Here is a 9574-nt window from a genome sequence, read left to right on the forward strand (position 1 = left end):
TTACTATGAATATTTTAAGTTTGCAAGTTTGCCAATGCAAAGTAAAATTTCAGCATGGCAAAAAGCAAAGTTCATCGATGAATGAAAAGGCTAAAAACACAATTGGTCAAAATATATGGCTTGAATTTGTATATTTTAAGTTGCTCTAGTAGGCAACTGTTAAATGATAATACACATACTGTACCACTCTGTGTTCAACAGCTTCTGCCATATTTTTCTATTAAATGTTTTCACTTGGTTTTTGAGTCCTGAGCTTTTAATCTGTTTAATAAAATGACAAGGTCCCAATTTTTACATTTATAATCTTAAATCTACTCAGTTATCTCTATTCCCTAAACAAAACTGCAGCTTGATGTATCATTCTAATGATTTAATATAATAATCTACTGAGTTCAGGGTGTCCTATAAGATTGTAACTGCAAGATCAGGGGAGAAACAGATCCTTGATTTACAATACTTGCTGAAAAGTAGCCAGTTTGAGAAAATAATCTACACAGAATTTGTTTCCATTTAGCAACAGGCAAACTGAATTAGAAATACTGAAACAGGATGTTTGCTGTCAGAGGCCCTTAAAATACTTTGGGCTTTGTATACCCTAAATCACTGGTAATTATTTTAAATTATTTCTAGGAAAGTCAATGGAAAGTAATAAATGTTTATTAACTGTAGATTATGAAGCCCCTGATTATTGACATTGCAGCAAATTCATCACATGTTGATAACACTAATACATTCCTCAAGCTTAATGACTCAATGAGGGTGTAAACCGTACTGTATGTTTTGAATAATTAAAATATGGGATCTGAAGAGCAGATGTTTGCAATGTCTCATTTAAAAGAAGCAGAATCAGAGTATCGCTCTGAAATGTCTTGTGTATCAAACCTGGAGTTATCAGTTGTATTTTTCAAGCACGAGAGCCTTCAATTAATTAACAAAATCTTCTCATGAATGGAATTTGAACATTCTGCACTTCGAGCATTAGGGCTGGTCTCAAACAAATATGACCTAATTTTGGTTCAGCTGCACATTTAAAAGTCTGATCCAGCGTGGTAAAGCCAGCCTTGAGGGCTTCAGCCTTATTTATATGACTTGACCCAACCCGCGTTGGTTTTTGACACAGATTTTTTATTATATCATGCGTTAGCTCTCCATTTCAGTTTTATGAGGTCGCACACATGCACATAAACACACACATCTCACCGGGAGCTGCTTTCAGAGTTATTGTGGTTTTTAAGAGCATGCAGTCACTATGAATTATGGGCATGAACATTAATTAACTCTTGCTGTTTCATAGCACTTGTAGACAGAACCATCGAAAGAGTCTTCAACTTCCAACTCCTGCTGATTTGATGTCTATAACACTTGTCCTATCGTATAAGCCACTAGTGCAACCTCACAATTCACAGGTGATCTGGATCTGTCCATTTGGACACTCGTGTTGCTTCAGACTGGGACCTTTGACTGTCTCACCACAGGGGGCAGTACAGAACAGCTCAGGCTTCTCATGGCCCAAAGCCCAGTGCAGAGAGAGGGCTCTGGCCTCCACAAGAAGACAGGTTTCTACCCATGTTATGTCATTTAAAAAGTTTTTTTTAAAAAAAAAAAAACAATAATTTTCACTGCCACACAGCCTTTTAACGACAATTCCCCCAAAATTACTATCAATCTTCAGGCACGATGTAGGACAGCAGTTTGGAGAGTTTGGGGGGAGAGTGAGTTAGCCTTTATGATATACTCAGTTGCATTTCGACTGCTTTTTCAGGAAGAAACAAGGCTCCATTGCTTTTTGAGAGTGAAAAATTAACATTGTGGCGAGATGCTTTTTCTTCTCTTCAGAGCTTGTCTAACACGTCCCATTTTCCCCGAGCTTTTTGTATTGGTTATATTTTGTAGACTTGTGTTCAAAGTCCATTTGAAAAATGCTATAATCCATATTTTCAAGAAGAGAACCTGTTTACGATGCTGACAAATACTCAAGCCAAGACGTCTCCAGCGGTTATCAATAAAATGCAAACTTCACCCTGCAGGAATGAAAAAGCACAGCACAACCAGACATACACAATTTATAATTAAATGGTGCATCTACAGGTCATAAGGTCTGTTCCTTCTGTTAGCAATATTCTGAAGCTAATAAGTAATTAAAAACCAAAGCATCTGTCGATAGTCATTGAGACTAGATTGCATACACAGAAATTTAAGAGTAGAATTACTGTTATCTAACAGATCAGAAGCCAGATTAATCTGACAAATGTATATACAAATTCAAAGCCTATATTTAAGTTCAAATTCAAAGATATATTCCAAATTATCTTAATTATGCTCTGTAATAACCTAAATTAGTAAAGTCACATCTGTAAAAACATGCAAGACTTTGTGCGCCACTGAAAACCTTAAAAGAAGCTTCCTTTCCAAGCAGCATCCATCAACCTATTCATTAATCAATCAATCAAATTCTATGTATAAAGATCCATTAGACGCCTTGCATCTCAAAGCCCAGAACTGATACACATAAAATTATGATAAATAAAAACACCCAATAAAAGAAAAAAGAGTAAAAGGAGACTATAATTAGTCAGAAGATAAAAGTAAGTCTTTAGCTGATTTTTAACCACAGGCTTTCTTACAGACAGGTAAACAACAGTTCAGACACAACTATTCATTGTAGAGGTCCAGCAACAACCTGAAATCTCTGGTGTTTTCACCTAAAGGGAAAAAAGCAGCAGTTCAACCCATGTTTTTCTTCCCACACAACAATGAGCTCTGACGTTCCCGAGAGGACCTGCTGTAACCTACAGCCCAGGCAGTCCTACTGGACATCTGCAAGCTCAGTGTGCCATTTGTGTTCAGAACGTTAGGCCTCAAATTCTGCTAAGATACACAGAACACCCTGCAAACAAAAGAAAATGTTTAAGGTACCAATACCAATTTCACAAATTGGTCACTGTACACATTTAGACTGTACTGTAATCTTCTACACAAATACATTTAACCAATGTGTGTTAGTAGGTGCTGCTTTCCAAATAAGACAGTAACATTTATTGCATGCAAACTGATAAAAGAAATATAAAAAAACAGTGCATGTTATTGCACTGAATAGCATGCCTTACGGGTACTGTATGTTGGAGTAGAGCTGGATTTTCTTCTACTCCCGATGTCTGCAAAATAAATTTTAATACACAAAGAGGAACCACAGTGGGAAAATAAACTTTTCTCAGGAAAAGAACAGAGGGAAAATGTAAGATTATCTAAAAATAAACTAATTCGATGGGACTGCAGGTGAAATCAGGTTTCTGAAGCACAACCTTTTTAAACTGGCGCCAAGATCGAGCCATTTCCTTGCGGGGCCTAATGTAAAATGCAGAGAGCTGCCACTTCCAGAAAGCTTGAGGTGAAAACAAGCTCGTCTTTAATATGTATTACTACAGACCCACAGACCCAGGGTGTGTACTGTTGCATGTTTTTTTTGGGGTAGCTCACTGTATACTTAATTGCCCTCTTGTGTGAACCAGGCAAATTCACATTTCAAATACTACATGTTTTTTTATTCTTGCAGGATTGCCAGTCACTGCTCTCTGCAACACGTACTCCACATTACATTATTTAAAAATGTCAACATCCCTCCCAACACCCCATCCCTTGAAGACAAGGCGAGGAGCTCCTTTCCTTTACAGAGTTCAGAAAATAATATAAACGTACAGTGTACATATTGCCAGGGGAACCTGATACTCCTACTACAGGAGCAAAAAACAACAATTTAGGTATTCCAGGGCATAATCAAGATCATCTGAAACCAATGAGGTTTGTAATAGATTCCCAGGCTACACCCTCATTCATCCGTTCCAAACAGTGTGACCCAGGTGGCTTGAACAACTGGTGGCAGAGGGTCAAATTACTCTCCGAACAGACCAATCACCCAGACAGAGAGGAATGATTGAGAAACCTCAATTAGAGAAGCCTCTTTCACATACAGTGGACATAAATAGTCAACACTCCCTTTTTGAAACTGCAGGTTTTTGTGATGTAAAGCCAGATATCAAGATAAATCGTGTCAGACATTTTTCCATCTTTAATGTGACCTTGCAACCAACAACATTCAAGAGAAGAACAAATAGATAATTATTAGGAAAAATAATTTAAATTAAAGAACCTACAACACCCTTTTTTATCCATTTTATATACAAAAACCTGCAATTTCAATAAGGGTGTTTAGACCTTTTATATCCACTGTAGTACTACATCTTGCATTGTTTCCTTCTATCCTACAGTTTTATTCCAAAAAATATAGTAGAGTAACACATTTTCTAAATAGTTTCTGCTCTGTACTCAGACTTTCAGTGCTGTTGTTATTATTTTCATGCCACTATCAGAGTGACAGAGCAGGGATTTTTAAAGACTTTAAACTTATTTTATGTTTTTAATAAGTGTTTGCATCGGATCCTCTATGACCCACAAAGGAAAGGAAGAATTTCAGTCCCTCGTTTAAACTATTTTTGTATTAAAATGAGCACCAGCATCGGTACAAGGAAATGACAATTTCTGTGTATATTTTTACCTTCCCAGGACATGCCCCAGAGAAATCGTCTTAATTTGGTCTTCAAACATTTTCGTGACCAGTGATGTGACTTACAACCATCGAGCCTCAGACACAAAACCCAGATAACATTAAAAAAAACAGAGGAATGCAAGGAGAATTAAAATTAAACCGGAAAATTGGTACAGTAGTTATTCAGACAACCACAGCCTGACACGTTATATCCGTCTGGGAAGGATTTAATGCTGATGAGAGATGAGAGGGAACAGCAGAGTCTAGCCATGCAGAATGAGCTAGCAGGTGTTGTGAAGGCAGCCTCTGCGATTGTGGCTCTAAGCTGACCTCAACACACTCTGTCATCCAGTCCAGAGCTGCCCCCCAAGCAGATGGCCAAACTGTGACCATTGGTATCAAAAAAAGACTGTAAAACACCAAATGATCTGAGAGACGTAGAAATGCTCATATACTGTATATGTAATGCTAATTGAAAATTCAATTTATTTATTTTTCAGGACCTAAAAGTTACACATATGGAAGAAATGACTATTCTGCACAAAACAAAGCTGAGAACTAAGGTTATTCATCGAGAAGTGCAGTTTATCCATGGATAATCCTCCTCCCCTATATTGTCATATTTGAACCCGGTCAAATCAAAACTGAAAACATGTCGCAGCCTTAAAAGAAAACTGTGCTGGCCCTCTGTTGGAGGCAGCAAGAGCAGATTTTGACATTTATATTGAGCTGATTTACATTTCTGTCTAGACTTGGAAAAGCATATGGAAGGGGGACACACTATGAAAGCTGACCAAAAGATTCAACAAAAAAGGGAAGATTATGCACGGGAGAAAAGGAAAATGCACTCTTTCCGAATGATGACATGAAGCCCAACTGCTGACACAAGTTCCAAAGTACTTCGCAAAAAAAAAAACATTTGTATAGCACTAGCGAAGTTACAGTCGTGATATTAAAAAGTAGGTACTAAAATTAAATGTTCTCATAAATTAAATCACATAAAATGAGATTCCTGTAGAACTGCAATTTGTAATGTTTGTAAGGTGTTCTTTTGTCTGTTTTTGAAAAGTAGAGATCTGTTACAGTACTTTAAAAAATAAAACAAGAATTAGTTCTTAAGCTGGTGACAGGATTAGAGTATAGAGAGGGACTCAGGAAAGAGACCCCTGCTATATGCTGTACCACCTGTTGGCATTTTTCTATTTTTATATTAACTATGTATTATACAAACAGTGAACAATTCAAGCTCTTTACTGAAACTCAACTTTATATGGGATTTGATCCTCACATAAGCTTTGCTCATAAAATGAGAGCATTTATTGCACAACAGCCCATACAATTAACACCAGTGGACGTTACGCGAGGGCTTCCAGATATTCCTGTGGTCTCGATGACGGCTTCCTTTGAAAATGTGTTTCATTTGAATTGCATTTCCTCTGTACTTGAAACGTAAGCCGTCGTGGCACTCCAATACAGCTCAGCGTACGGTGCTTAGGTGTGTGACACACTCAGCAATATCCTGGGCATGCCTGACAATCACCCTGTGATCTAATGTAGCTGTCAGAGGTGATGAAAGAAGGCAGCAGAAATCTTTCCAGTGTCCCAGCAGGCCTTTGCCCAAGTTTATGTCCAGGATCCCTTGACTGAAGCCCATCCTAACGCTGAATGAAAGAACATCTGACCGACAAAGTGGGCCGTATCACGCATTATTTTATTACTCACTCATTGCCCAACATATTTTTTCTTTACATTTAGCATCCTACAGCGCCCCGAGGAAGAGAGAGCGGGAGGTTAGCCCCCCAGCGCAATTAAAAATAAGCAGAGGCAGAGAGAAACTGCCAGCCCTAAACGAGGCTACAGGGAATCCCTTCAAGCTAGTCACTTGATGGATCATCAGCGCTCTTCTAATTAACAAACGGAGAGCCATGTGGTCCAGTTTCTAGAACACATTTGCATTATCAGTTCAGACAAATCCTCCCCGTTAACATTTCTGTTGTTTTTCTTCTCCACTGTCCATCGGTAAGAAATGTACAGATGCAGCCACTAGCCTGAAGGATTTAACCTTCATCTTGCAGCAAAGGCAGACTGATGAAACAGTGTTGACAGAGTCTGACCTGCAGTCATGCTTTCCTTTTTACTTTATTTCGTGTTTTTGGTTTAGACTTGGGCTGGAATACCAAGTGAGTTTTAACCACATAATGGCACTGTATTTGGGTGGCTTTACACCTCTCTTCCAGCTTTCATTACAAATAAAACTCACTGTAAAGTATAAATCTTGAGTAGTTGGATTTCATTGCAAAGCCACAGAACTGTACCATGACTGCTCCATACACTGCATGCACTCCATAACGCAGTTTTGTCATTTAGTACCTAAACTTCATCTCTTAAACAGCACCCGGACAACCAGGACAGTGTGTTTTATATTTAACTACAAATATCATGACATATTTAACTTTGCCAACCTTGACATGGAAAGTTTCATGTCTTTCGTTTGCTTTTGACAGGCTTACTAGAAATACAAGTTTGCAACGCATTTACAAAAAGAAAAATACATGAGAACAAACAGTAACTCTTTATATAATAGCTGCAAACACCTGATGAATTCTCCCTGTATGTCACAGGCCAAACTCCCGAATATCAAAGGAGTTACACCTGCTTTCTGAGGCACTCCCTCTGATATCTGAAGACATTCTGACAACACATGACAATGTACTGTAGTTCAAGCAGGGAGCTGCGCCAGCACGCGTAGGCCCCAAAGGAACAAGTACAGGTTTACTCCACTTTTTTTAAAAGAAGGTGCGTCTGATGTTAAGATAAACATGGACTACCAAAATGTGCAGATGATTACATGTTAACAGCCTAAAGCCTCTATGCTGTATATTTTGTTAGGTTCCAATCTTTATTTTAAAGAAACAAAAAGGTTATTTGCACCCCAGAGCACCTGCATAGAAACAGCAGATCTCCTCAGTGAGAGTTCTGGATTCCTGCAGACGTCTGGAGCTTCAGCGCTGAAGCAGTTAAGGAGCCCCAGCCTTTATCAGGCTGTTTTAATGAGGTGGGACTGCGTGACCTGGTGGTCCATCATAACCTGAGGCCAAACAGCAATGTCAGACAAGTGGAGATCTTATCCCACTCCCCGGCCTCTCCTGCCAGCGAGCTTCATTATCATTTCACACAGGACCACGTGCAGTGAACTGGCAGCTTCTAAAATCACCATCATATTTAATAACATCTTTGCAAGGGCCACAGAAATAAGATCTCATTTTGAATTCTCTTGATTGGCGAGCTGTGCACCGTTTGACAAATGTTCACTTTTTTTTCCCCCGTCTTTAGCTATCATCAGCCATGCTTCACACCTAGAAGAATGCATGTTTATCCCCATTGAAAAATGTGGCTACTGTTACAAAATCATCAAATATCACTGGCCATGATTTTTCTCTAACATTTCATTGCATTCTGCAGAATCAAGTTGCTTCTTGACTGACAAAGCCTAACACAATAAGACCTAAAAGGTATACATTAAAGAACTTAGCATTCACGAAGGTTGCACATGTTGCGATTATCTGTTCCTGAATCTAAGATGGCATACCAGCTCGGAGACACTGAGATGCCCTTACCACAGAACAAAAAGAGAAACATTAGTCTTTTAGACAACCTTTCATTGTATACCTACACTTACAGTGAGAACCCAGAATGGGAAGGTTTAATAAAGCCTATCTCAAAATGACCAAAAGCATCAGAGGTAATCCTTTTTCTAACTGTTTTTGTGAACCTCTGTTGCCTGCTGTGCACATTTGCAGGTTACTGTAACTTGCAGCAACATCGTCATTGAAGTATTAAGGCACAGAGAGCAGAGGGAACCATACTGGGGGTAGACAGAGATGTTTCACTGACAGCCTGACACACTTTTATTATTAAGGGTTATGTACACAACACAGTACCCGATAAACACTCTTAAAATAAAAATGAAATAGTAAAAGGCTCCAAGATTAAGGAGAGGTCTTGGAGCTGGTCCACTAAATGTCTCCAATTCACAACCACCAGAAGTGCTCCCACCACGTAAATATTAGTCTTACTCTAAAGATTGCTTGCTTACAGTGTTTTTATTGGCTCGTTCTTTCTGGCCTCATTCTTTGTCCATTTGTATCAGTCTGAACTCACGCAGACCTCACAGGTGTCAGTCCCCGTGGGATTCAAGGTGAACTTGATGTCATCCACAAACTTCATGACAGGAGTTGTGTGTGTACCAATTATACAGTCATTGCCAGCTGAAACGAGGTTGGAAAAGCAAAGACAGAATATACCAATTACTTTACGCTATTGTGTTCACAGTCCCTGCAAGGTATGAAAATCTACTAACAACAGGAAAAAAAACAGTCAAGACGTATCAAATGAAATGAATGAAAAAAGTGAAATGGTGATTGACAATGACCTTCTCTCACATCATTAAGCTTTGGAAGAGAGTCCTTAACTCTGGCTGTTTTCACAATACAGCTTAGGGTATTGCAACAGGCTCTTCGGAATAACTGAGCATTAAGGTCAGTCTCAGGGGGCTGCTCTTGCCTTGACAAGCCTCTGCACTCATCTGTGTGAAGTGATGCTTATAGACAACAGTATCTTGGGCAACGCTAGAAGTTGTTACTCAACGGCACAATTGTGGGAAGGGTTATCTCACAAAACGCCTGATACAAAGAGCTCCCTAACTGTCAGAGGCTGCATCAAGGAACACGTTTCTTCATAATCTATTTTGAAATGCTTTAATGCTTTCACCCTTTTAAATCTGTCAGATCGAAGCCCAAAAAAACTGAAAAACAAACATTTTCGGAGGTTGAGTTTAACATGAAGTTCCCACTGATCTACGGCGTAGAGGGTCAATCTGAAGGTCACGGTCAGGAGCTCTACTGCAGGGAGACCGGCCGGCTGCTTCACCTTACAGCTGCTGACTGGCCGGAGAGCAGACTGCAAGCTTGCAAGAAGCTGAGAGGAGTGGTCACCTCTTCCGCCACAGCTCCCCCTACTGCTGGAGGGAAG

This window comes from Lepisosteus oculatus, chromosome 12 (assembly GCF_040954835.1).
Source record: "Lepisosteus oculatus isolate fLepOcu1 chromosome 12, fLepOcu1.hap2, whole genome shotgun sequence".
In the NCBI taxonomy this organism is placed as follows: Eukaryota; Metazoa; Chordata; class Actinopteri; order Semionotiformes; family Lepisosteidae; genus Lepisosteus; species Lepisosteus oculatus.